The 12,529-nt window shown below is 37.6% G+C and overlaps 1 protein-coding gene across 4 annotated transcripts in view; it reads left to right on the top strand.

Moving 5' to 3' along the window:
- Nucleotides 1-12,529, top strand: part of LOC131684352 (protein ovarian tumor locus-like) — a 1,641,868-nt gene that overhangs the window by 1,089,177 nt on the left and 540,162 nt on the right. The window lies entirely within an intron of this gene.

Genomic DNA, 12,529 nt, shown 5'->3' with positions numbered 1-12,529 from the left:
AAGACAAAGACGAAGACGAACCTATAGAGGACTTGCATATAATGAACCGGAACCACTTGGAAGCGCTATCAACTCGTAACATTCACCATTTCTCTATCGGTTTATCGGTAGTCAGCATGCTGGGAGTTACTCTCATCATTTTGTACATGTTCAGATCGAAAAATATCAACATCAATTTTCACAGACATCAACAATCAGCAGAACCATCCAAGAAATCAAAGGATGATTCATTGAAAATAGAACAAGAGTTATCGCAATTACCATCACTAGCACCAGCACATTTATCGACCCGAGACGTCTCGACTTCGCGAAGAGGAGTAGTTACAACCAATCTTTTAGCCATAACAAAATACCCACCGAGCATAATAAATCCCTTACTAAACCATCATCGCCACCGACGTTGCAGTGCACATAATTGCTGCCAAAGCATATCGCTATCGTATAATAAACATAGCCACCGTCTTGCCCGCCACACGAATCATCATATAGGATTAATTGAAGAGTCAGCAAATATGTCGATCGAGTAGGGAATCTAAATCAGAAGAATAAAATATAAGTTAGTCTAGTTAGTCGGCGCAGTCATAGTTTTTTAAAAACCCGAAATCCATAAAGGATTATTTAACTTATATATATATATATATAAGCACGAGGCCGCCTCCAGCACTAAAAATGATGACTTGATCAAACCCACCGAGGCAACAAATGTAAGTTCTGGAATCGCTGAGCTAGCGTCGCGTATGTGGAACACACGCGAACGCCCGTACATCGGACCATCGTGTGAGCCACCGTCACCAAGTGCAAGAACAGCAGTTTTAGGGACTAAGCCAGGGCCTTCAAATTATCGAGTAATAAAATATATTTCATTCGGGCTGTAACGTCGGTGAAGTGAAGGCATACTTTTGATTTTGATCTTTTTTTTAAAAAAGTGAAATCCTTCAGTATACACTCAGGTTTTTTTTACGCGGGGGATACGAGCCGCGTAAATGAAAACCGCGTAAATTTCAAAATCCGCGTAAATGAAAACCGCGTAAATTTCAAAATCCGCGTAAATGAAAACCGCGTAAATTTCAAAATCCGCGTAAATGAAAACCGCGTAAATTTCAAAATCCGCGTAAATGAAAACCGCGTAAATTTCAAAATCCGCGTAAATGAAGACCACTTAAATTTAAGGATCCGCGATAAAGGGAACCCCATTGATGGATACCGCGTAAATTCCAAAATCCGCGTAAATGAAAACCGCGTAAATTTCAAAAACCGCGTAAATGAAAACCGCGTAAATTTCAAAATCCGCGTAAATGAAAACCGCGTAAATTTCAAAATCCGCGTAAATGAAAACCGCGTAAATTTCAAAATCCGCGTAAAAAAAAACCGCGTAAAAAATAACGCGCAAAAAAAACCGCGTAAAAAAAATTGAGTGTATTTCTTTAGTGGCGCAGTTGGGCGCGGATTTTTTCAGTGATAACTCCGGGATAGATCCTTCCGCGAGCGTACATCGTGTGAATTGTGTTTTATTCTGAAGAAACTCCGCTGAATCTACACACCTTGCGAACGGATATCACAAAAAATACAATAAGTAGTTTTAATCTTTCATAATCTAACGCTAAAGAGAACGGCTAAGTGAAACAAAAAAGCCCTATCTTTAGATAAACACATAATACAACTACTAATTTAGAGACCCCGCAAAAAAAACCGCGTAAAAAAAATTGAGTGTATTTCTTTAGTGGCGCAGTTGGGCGCGGATTTTTTCAGTGATAACTCCGGGATAGATCCTTCCGCGAGCGTACATCGTGTGAATTGTGTTTTATTCTGAAGAAACTCCGCTGAATCTACACACCTTGCGAACGGATATCACAAAAAATACAATAAGTAGTTTTAATCTTTCATAATCTAACGCTAAAGAGAACGGCTAAGTGAAACAAAAAAGCCCTATCTTTAGATAAACACATAATACAACTACTAATTTAGAGACCCGAGCCCCGGTAAGCGGAGGTCTGAATATCACAAATCTAAAATAAGTGAAAATAACCCTAAACAAAGAAAACACTAAATAATTTGCAATAAAGTGTATAAGTTAATTTTTATAAGTGAATCTAACAATGGAAGCTCATCTCCAGGCACGCATAGCTGAATTACAGCAGCTGCTCGCCGAAAAAGAGGAGCACATCGAGCAAATGCAACTCGAATCAATTGGTGCAGCAGAAGCAGTGCAGGATGCACAAGCTGCTGCTAATGCCGCGCGTTTGCAATTGCAAACAACTAATACCGCATACCAAACTCCACGGGTGGAAGATATTTTAGAATCGCTCCAAACACCCCAAATAATTAAAGAGCTGCCGTCTTTCGATGGCAACCCAATAAAACTGCATAGCTTTATTAAAAGTATTGATAACCTCATGCCACTAATAGAAAGTGCAAGAGGTACAACTGTATTTAATGTCTGGTTACAGGCAATTAGAGCAAAGGTGACTGGCGAAGCTGATAATGCACTGGAGCTCTACGGGACCATTCTAGAATGGGAAGAAATAAAGAACAATCTAATCACACATTATAGTGACAGACGTGACGAAGTCTGCCTCACTAGAGATCTGTTCAAACTAGAACAGACCACAAGCATCGAAGATTTCTATGGAAAAGTGTCCCATGGAATATCTCTGCTTGTTAATCTATTAAATTTAAACCATGACAGCGAACAAATTAAACATGCTAAGAAAAAATTGTATGCTGAAATGGGCTTAAAGGTTTTCCTGGGAGGATTAAAAGATCCTCTTGGCCCGATAATTAGAGCGCAAACTCCAACTACTATCAGAGAAGCCTTGAGACACTCCAACTACTATCAGAGAAGCCAAAAACGCCAGTTTTTCCACTTGCTCTTCCTCCGAGACCATCTGCTAATCTGCAGAGAATCCCAATGAGACCCCATCCAGGCTTTTTGCCATCTCGACCAGCTTTTAAACCAACACAACCATTTCAACCAATTCGTTCCAACAAATTCTTGCCCCGCAACCCTTCCAACAATTTCGTTCACCACAACCATTCCAACAAATTCGTGCTTCGCAACCCTTCCAACAATTCCGTTCATCATAACCCTTCCAACACTTCCAACCACCACAAAACCCTTATCAATTCCAATCACCTCAACCCAAACCAACACCTATGGATGTAGACCCGTCCATAAGGTCCAGAAAAATAAATTATATGAACAGACCACATTTCCATCTAGAATCCAACCCGTTCGAGTATCCATATGAAGATTATTATCTTCCCGAAAACTACGATCAATACCACGAAGACCAATTTAATTACACACCGCCAGCAGAGTGTGATAAAAAAACACACGGTAGCGAAGTTCAAGAACCAGTAGCAGAAACTAATGACTCTGCCACTGAACAGAATACGCAACAAGTTGTTGATGACTTAAATTTTCAGCTAGCGGGCGGACAATGGGGAATGATATAAACAATTTCATTCGTATATTGTAGTTAACACTAGCAAAGGTGAATTAAAATTTTTGATAGATTCAGGAAGTAACAGAAATTATCTCTCCAGCAAACACGTAAATTTCCAAAATTGTAGAACTACAACACCAACAACGGTTAGAAGTGTGAGTGGGTCACATACAATTGATAGATACGTTGAATTAAATCCTTTCCATAGAATAGGCCTAACACACAGAAGCAATTATTTCTCATTTTCGACTTTCACCCATTTTTCGATGGCCTTATAGGCTACGAATCTCTGAAAAATCAAAATATAGACATTATTACTTCAGAAAACGAAATAAGATTTCCTAATGGAACAATTAAAATGAAGCGAAAATACCCAGACGTGAAGTCGGTATGTTTGAACGCACACGAAAGCAAACTGACTTCGAGATGAGACGGTGGAATCGGCCTAATTAATAGTGGAGTACCAGAAACAAAGGGAGTATTTTTCATTATATTCCATTTTTCTGTTGGCATGTTCGCCAGAAAGCATTCGCATCAGAGCTTGGAAAACGAATCAGCTGAAAAAGAACGAACACTCTTCATTCGTTCTTCGCTTCACGAACATACACCCTATTGAACCATTCACCACTGAGCTGCGGAGTTGACGGCTTTGGTTCACCACCACTGATGCTGGTGAATCATTGCTGTTCTTTAGTGTAGGTATATGAGCATAGCGTAATAGTACCCGTTGCTCATTCTCTCTCCCATTCGGAGAGATATCAACTGCTATGCATCATTCGTTCTCCATTGCAAGCTGTACATAGGCACCCAGATTCTCTTTGCTTGTTGGGAGCGAATGTAGGTACGAAAAATGATGCCGCCCCGCTGCCCCGGAGAACAGCGCTCATAACGAGAATGTGTTTGTGGTCTTTTATTAGTTTTATTCGAGATAGGTACATGTTCTGTGCGCTTTTCATATGCAATATTTTTTAGTTTTGTCTTCAACCTATTGAATCTGTCGAATTGTGAAAATACAAATATGGTTAAGGGAACATGGGGAGACTTTACCAACAATTATTAATAACGTGTTCCATGTGGTACTTAATTTTTTTTTATATTTTATATTTGTTTCGATCCCATCAGCTAATTTTTTTCAATCAATCGTTCAAGGACACAACAGCACAGTGGGTTTTTTTGCCAAAAACACGCGATTAATTATTTACACAAACGGTCAAGTTTAGATCAATAATGTCTTCTGAAAGTTTTATCAGTATTTTAAGACCTTTCTTCTGGTTTAGTACATTGAGTAATTAATCTCCCTAAAAGTGAGATATTTTTCTCATTTTTTTAAAATGTATAGATAATGAGATCATATGTTCTGCAATGTTGTAGAGCTACTTTTTGCGAACAACTTTGCTTAAGAGTCCAAAATTGTATATTCAATACTTGTGAAGTTATAGTGCCTTGTTTGTGGATGACCCCTTAAAATCATTTTTTTAATATAACTTTTTTGGTATCGTACCTATGAATTTAGAATGTTCTACAAAGTTATTTGCGTCAATGTCATCCGCAACTCTTTAGAAGAACGTTTTGTTCTAGCTCTTCTATCTTCGAAGTTATTTAGCAATTTTTGAAAAAATAGTGCTATTTCCAATAGCAATAACTTTTGAACGGGCAAAAACGGGCAACCAGCTATAGTTATAAACCTTAGTACAACAAATGAACTACAAAATCCAATGTATTCCATTTGTCTACTGTTGTCTCCGGTGCTGTTATGGACGGTTTAGGAAGTGCTTTCCGCTGCTTAGTATGCATTTTTCATTAAGTGGAATTGTTCATCTGTTCCTCGCTGGATTCTCTTTTTACGTATGCGTGTGCAGGAAAGAAATTAAGAGAGAGAGAAAGAGAAAGAGAGAGAGAACAACCTCAACAATATGGGAAGAAAAGATAACAGCATGTTATATGCCATTGTTTTTTGTTCTGATATTTTAAAATTCTCTTGGTCAAGCTCCCCAAGCTTTGGTCAAGGCTCCCGCGGTGGGTAGACTTGACCAGAAAAAACGATCATAGAAAATTTTTTGTAACTTTTGAAAAAGTAAATTATCAATTCTGAAAAAATCATTAATGCGCAGAATACTTTTGCATATTACATTTCAACGAGTTTTGGAAGACATTCAATTATTAAACCAAAAAAAAAGCCGTGTGGTGTCCGGCGGGCTGAAATCTTTTTGCACTATTTCAACCAAGAATAGAACCTCTGGGAACTGCTCCCATGTCGTAAGAGGCGACTAACAACATGCTAGGAGTTCCTAGGCCGACGTTTTGCTCCGTACCGAAGACTTAATCTGGACGGACCTTAAGGTTTTCCATATTACCCTCTTTCCAGTCTGTATTTAATGAATCACTGACATATACTCACCTTTTCGGATTCGCCTTTCTTGATTGTGTACCAACGTTTTAAGTTTCTTCTGGCGGTTGTATATTAGCCGTAAATGACGAAATCTAATTCTACACTAAGTAACAGAATATATTAATATACCGGCACTTCCACGCCAAGGTTTAACTTCCAAAGCTTTGGTTTAAAAACCGTTTTTAAAAAATGGAAACTTTCATGTAGGAAATTTATTGAATTGGCCTAAGATGGAGCTGTCGAATTTCACAAAAAGCTTTTTATGTTGCAAGTGATCTGTAGTTGTGTTAAATTAGGTATTTTTCTATTATATTTGGAACCGTCTACCGACAAATCTACATTTACGAATACCTCCAAAAGTGACTCCTTGAGGTCTCATGAAGGCCTGACACTAGCTTTATGATACTTTTGCTTTTCTAAACAGTAATAAAAATCTCAACATTCAAGAACTTCACTTTGTCAGAAAATGTAGGGCCATCGGAAGCTAAAACTTCGTAAAATCGCACTCCTGGTCCTTTTTTCAGTGCAGTACTCTACGTCACTCGTTCAAATTTGCACCGCTCTTATGGTAGTCGGTATTTGCTAGTATTACTGTTCTCCCATCCATTCTGGTAGTCAAACGGTGGGATAGCAAAATTCTTACAAGTTTCCTATCTCATGCCTCCACGCGAGTCTAAGTCTATTGATGACATTTGGTCCGTAGACCGCAGAATGAGAGGGTGCGAACAGAATGAGAGGGTGCGAACAGATCTAGTCGAGAAAACATTGCCGTAAAAATGAATAGTTGATCGGAAATTAGCCCCAATACGACTAATCTGACTAGTATCTATGAACACGGGTCAATACGTATTGAAAATTCGCCGCGTCTGTTTTTATGAACCTTATTTAAAGCTCCGTTATTGCTAACAAGCCCGTGCATCAGGTTAACAATCCTTTATATTTCCCTTCAGTGTTCGGTATTATCGCTCGTATACTTGTATTCCACAAACAATCCGATATGGAAAATAAGAAATACTTTCCTTGATTTATAACATCTCTCGCTATTTTTGCCTGTATAATGTGTTATCACTCGGTAGTTTTCAAGCCAATAAATATATCGTAGAGAAGAAGTAGCGAATTCTGTACAAATACTGTTGCAATAAATAGTGATCCGGCCCATTACGCGGATAAGATTAGCTTTTCTAGGCAATACTCCCACGGTCGGCCGTGTGGAGTTCAAATTGCTTTTGTTTAGGGAACATAGTATACTCTCGGTAGCCGGCTGCCCAGAGTTTAAAAATAACCAAAAACTAAACAAGATCATCTCTTTTTCGAGTGATCGTGCACTCGAAGACTAACTAAACAACTACCTAATAAAACATGCTTTACAGGTCGCATCGTTTGCTTGGAGCGAATCCTAGACCTGATACCCTTCCAAACCACCAACTCCGCGACACCTATGGAAGAGTCTGATGAATCGTCGTCCTTCCGTTAAGTAGGTGGAGCATCAACACTTCCCGTCTACCTTATCCTTTATCCTTCCCCGTGAACGATGGAGATGGGGGCGGCCGGCAATGATGGCTATCATGCTGTTGAGGTTTTAATATGGGTCGGATTGGTATGAATTCCTACTTACCACTTCCTAAGCAACTCTTATTAGATAATCAGCAGTCAAACATGATGAAGTCAGTGTGCAATCCGCCAAAATCATCGTCACAACGCAACGCAACGCAACGCAACATTCAATTATTAAACCAAAAACAATTTGTCTTATGGAATACAATATATTTTCAAATATTCATAAGCCAGTCGTTGTTCAAGTTCAACTCAGGGGTTTTTTTAGTATTACACAGAACTAGAAAAATCGTAAAAATTTACGTGTTCTGCTCCTGACATATACGAGCATCAAAAATGTTTTAGATTTAATTTTAATTTCACATGACTATGAATTTCGTAAATCATGTTTGATTTAAATGTCAATGAATACAATTTGTTAAATTGTGTCAAGTTTTTATTAACCAGACGCTGAAAACCGCTAATATGGCCAGAAGAATTTTATATTCAGATTCAGCATTACACAATGAATCTGAATGGTTCAACAGCTTGTATGTTCTTGAACCAATTTCACTAAATAATCAACCAAGCAAAGAGGAATCACTATTCAAGAGAGAAGAGAATACTGATATCCTCTCTCTCAATGATACTCACAACTGTTCATCATTATAATGATACGTGCTTATGCAAGCGTGTGTGGATATATTCGTTCCTGTTTCTGTTTCCTCGTGTTGTTGCTTCGGTATCCATAGCGGCAATTCATTCGGTTGGGGTGAAGGCAAGCGTTTTACTGAACTGTATTGTGGTTCGTTCGGATTGAATTTGAATGAATGGTGAAAGCTCTGATTCGCATGCATCTATTCGTAACACCAGTTTTCTTTTTCATTCCAAGCATCACAATAGTTTCCATCAGTGTATGCGAGCACAGATGGCAGAGTCGAGCTTTATTTGGCTATATTAGTGATGTCTGATGTTTGTAAAAAATCGATTATCCGTTAATCGAGTAATTATTGAGAGCTTGATTGGTTGATTCGATTAATCGGACAGGATAATAGATTAAGATTAATAATCGATTGGGTAGTAAATCTTAGCTTGTCAACCAAAAAATTGCCGTCTAATTTGAAATATTGAGTCGCTTGCATATTTTGTTCTGCGTTTTCATTTTTAGCGTGAATTATGTTGTCGATTAATTGATATCAGCTAGTCGATTTATCGATTATATCGAAAGCTTCTAATCGATTGTAAATTTTTCGATTATTTAAGAAATTAATCGATTATTTGCGTTAATCGAGTAAAAAAATACATCACTAGCTATGTACCGTTTTCTTTAACTCGATGGTTGTAGGGGGGTCAACCGTTATAGTTGTATGAAGTTAAACATAACATTGACTTATTTTGGGTTGCAAATGATAGAGGTTGCGTAGGATGCTGAGTATCTTGATCAGCGAGTTATGTTTTGTTTTTTCTCACATAGGAGGTACATGTGAGCTGCGTTTCAATGAACAGGAAATACGTAAAATATCGAAATAAAAAGTATTTAATTGCGTGATTCAAAGAGATGGGATACTATGCGTGTGGTGTGAACTATGATCATTTGTTAAAATCGCATGTAGGATAAATACGATGAATTAGAATAAGTAATGTTTCTATTGGTTCGTTTTTAGTTACGGTTCATGCTCAATTTTGATTTGGTATGCTATTATATCACAAGATAACGAACATAACATTTCATTTCAGAAGTGCATTCTCAAATATGAGTACACGAACAATTTACTACGAGTATGCTGCATCTAGTAGGGGAGCCTTCGATAGATATATTCTTCACATCCATGCTGTATTTATTTATTGCACTGTATTACTGTCCTTAATTATATTCATTATATTTACATTTCGTTAAATATGCGCATTATATTTAGCGAATTTGTCATTATTTGTATTAGATATGTATATGCATTATTTTTATTGTATAAAAACTGGAATGGAGTTGGGAAGGAGCATCGGGGTATCGGTCAGATTAAAGCTAGGACTGGATGTCGTGGGTCGCCAGCTTTTATCCACAAGATAAGAATACTGAATACTAATCAGCCCGCACATGCCAAAGTGGAAATGGTCGTTTCACCAACTTTGTAACATTCAATACATTTATTATAGTTATGGTATATATTCATTACAACTATCGCATTTAAAATACATAGACATTATTTTAATATATTTTTGAAGGACGTCCGATAGACATACTGTCGGGGATCACTTTTGGGAGGGAGTAACTAACGGGCCCTAATTCACTGAAAACGGGTGTTTGTATTTAATGAAAGAGAAAAGTTTTCTCTTTCGTCTACTGCTGAGATCTTCAATTGGAGAGTTATGGTTCGATAGGGATTCCCTCTCGGGATGAATTTTGGCAGTGTGCTTGTTGGCCGTTTTTCGAGAAGCGCGCGAGATTTGTACTGATATTATTTAAATCTAATATTTATAATTAGGCTTCCGTATATAGTTCATATAGTAGGATGTCTACAATTCATTCGTTTAGCTTATCGAGCTATGCGAATGGATTGAATTAAGTCCTATGCATTGATTCACAGATTTTATTCCTTTATATTCATGGTCACATTCGTAATAATTTCACTACTTTTTACTATATATTTATTAAATTCGTGTATCTATGATTTTTAAATAACTTATTTCATTCTTCGTATTCATCGTTCTCACCTTACTTAATGTAGCAATTGTTTATAATGATTCAAATATTGGTTATGTAGTAAATCACATTTATTACATTTATTGTGGAGTTCTTCACTTTAATTGATACATTCTGTTATATGAAATTCACAAAATTTTACTATATTCATTGTGTCATAATCTTCGTTGTACCCAACAATGTTGGGCCAACATGTTCACTATATGTTTTATAATCATTATTATAATAATATTTATTCAATTGTTATTTTCATTATTTTAATTGCATTGTATTTATTAAAGATTTTGTTAATTTTTTTTTCTCAACTAGGTATGTACGCAATATTCATTATTTTTCTAGGTATAGACTTATATGTTTACTATGTTATATTACATCATGTACACTAAATTTAATGCACTAAATGTACTATATATCATTGAAAAATGGAAGGGGCTGGGAGCACCAGGGTACCATGTGAATTGAGGACTGGACGAAGGAACGTGGATAGCCAGCCTAAGTCACTTGAAGAAAACTTGTTTTCTTCAGAAGGTCTGATATGAGTTTGACGCACCCTTCTCAAAACAAACCATCAGGTGGGTAAAGCAGGTATAGCGAAATTTTTTATCTTTTTTGTTTTCTTCAGAAGGTCTGATATGAGTTTGACGCACCCTTCTCAAAACAAACCATCAGGTGGGTAAAGCAGGTATAGCGAAATTTTTTATCTTTTGACTGGAGTATTATTGTTGGAAGGAATTCTTACTTTCCCGCGGGTGTCGCTGCTTTTTTTAATTTCCCTTCATTGACAGCAATAATGCGAAGGTTTGACGATAAATTATTTCGGGACTGCCGTAAGTCTACCCGCATACACTGGAAAAACCTTGAGCTGATGGTGGCTTCATATCACATCACATCACATCACATCACACAAAAGCAAACTGACTAGGCTTCCAACAACAATAACCGGAGACTTCTTCTTAGAAAACGATCTTGCAATAGCTGCGAATGTACTCGTCCCCTTTGGACTATACACAGCAGAGGATGGATACGTTCAAACAATTATCACGAATTACTCCCCACACCCTTGCAAAATTGAATTCACTCCGAGTATGATAGAATCAGAGATAAACAATTTTGAAACCAGGTCACCCGAGAAGCATCTCGCTGACGAGCAAAATATTGAAAAATCTCTTTATAAACAACTGCGGATGGAACACCTCAATGCTGATGAAAAACAGAAATTATTGAAAGTAATTTCTCGACATAGTAATACGTTTTTTATAGAAGGGCAACAGCTTTCGTTTACAAATGCTCTTAAACATAGCATAAAAACGAAAGATGAACTTCCCATTCACACGAAATCAAACCGCTACCGCTTCTGTCATAGAGAGGAGGTAAAGCGTCAGATTTTCGACTTGCTAAATCAAGGAATCATACGGCAGTCAAACAGCCCGTGGACTTCTCCTGTATGGATCGTCCCAAAAAAATTGGATGCATCCGGCAAGAAAAAGTGGCGGATGGTAATTGATTACCGTAAATTGAATGAGAAAACGATTGACGATCGTTATCCCATTCCTAACATAACAGATATTCTAGACAAGCTAGGGCGATGTATGTATTTTACTACCCTAGATCTCGCATCTGGATTCCACCAGGTCGAGGTCGAGGACAAGGACATTCCGAATACAGCTTTTAGTGTAGAAAATGGACACTACGAGTTTGTGAGAAAGCCTTTTGGCCTGAAAAATGCCCCATCCACCTTTCAACGTGTGATGGATAATGTTCTTCGAGAACACATTGTTGTCATCTGTTTGGTTTACATGGACGACATCATCGTATTCTCAACCAGTCCGACAGAACATATTGACAGCCTGTCAAAAATATTCAAAACATTGGAAAGACACAATTTGAGGATACAGTTGGACAAAAGCGAGTTCCTACAAAAGGAAGTTGTCTTCTTGGGCCACATCGTAACTCCAGAAGGTGTGAAACCAAATCTAGATAAAATTAAAATTATAAAAGAATGGCCATTGCCATCGAACGAAAAAGAACTGCGTGGTTTCCTAGGCATTTTAGGATACTACCGTAAGTTCATTAAAGACTATGCAAAAATTGCCAAGCCTCTGACAACCGCTTTGAGAAAAAGAGAAAATATCTCACACTCAAAAGAGTTTGTCGACGCTTTTGAGCATTGTAAAGGGATTTTATCAGGAAGCAATATCCTCCAATATCCCGATTTTAACAAACAATTTATCTTAACTACAGACGCCGCTAACTATGCTATTGGTGCTGTACTATCACAAGGAACTATCGGAAGCGATAAACCAATAGCTTTCGCATCCCGAACCCTGAACCGATCAGAGGAAAAGTACTCAGCAATAGAAAAAGAACTATTAGCTGTAGTATGGGCCTGTAAGTACTTCCGGCCATATTTGTACGGAAGGAAATTCGTCCTTTACACGGAGCATAAGCCCTTAACATACGGAT

This window comes from Topomyia yanbarensis, chromosome 1 (genome assembly GCF_030247195.1).
Source record: "Topomyia yanbarensis strain Yona2022 chromosome 1, ASM3024719v1, whole genome shotgun sequence".
In the NCBI taxonomy this organism is placed as follows: domain Eukaryota; kingdom Metazoa; phylum Arthropoda; class Insecta; order Diptera; family Culicidae; genus Topomyia; species Topomyia yanbarensis.
This window is presented reverse-complemented; position numbering and strand designations above follow the sequence as displayed.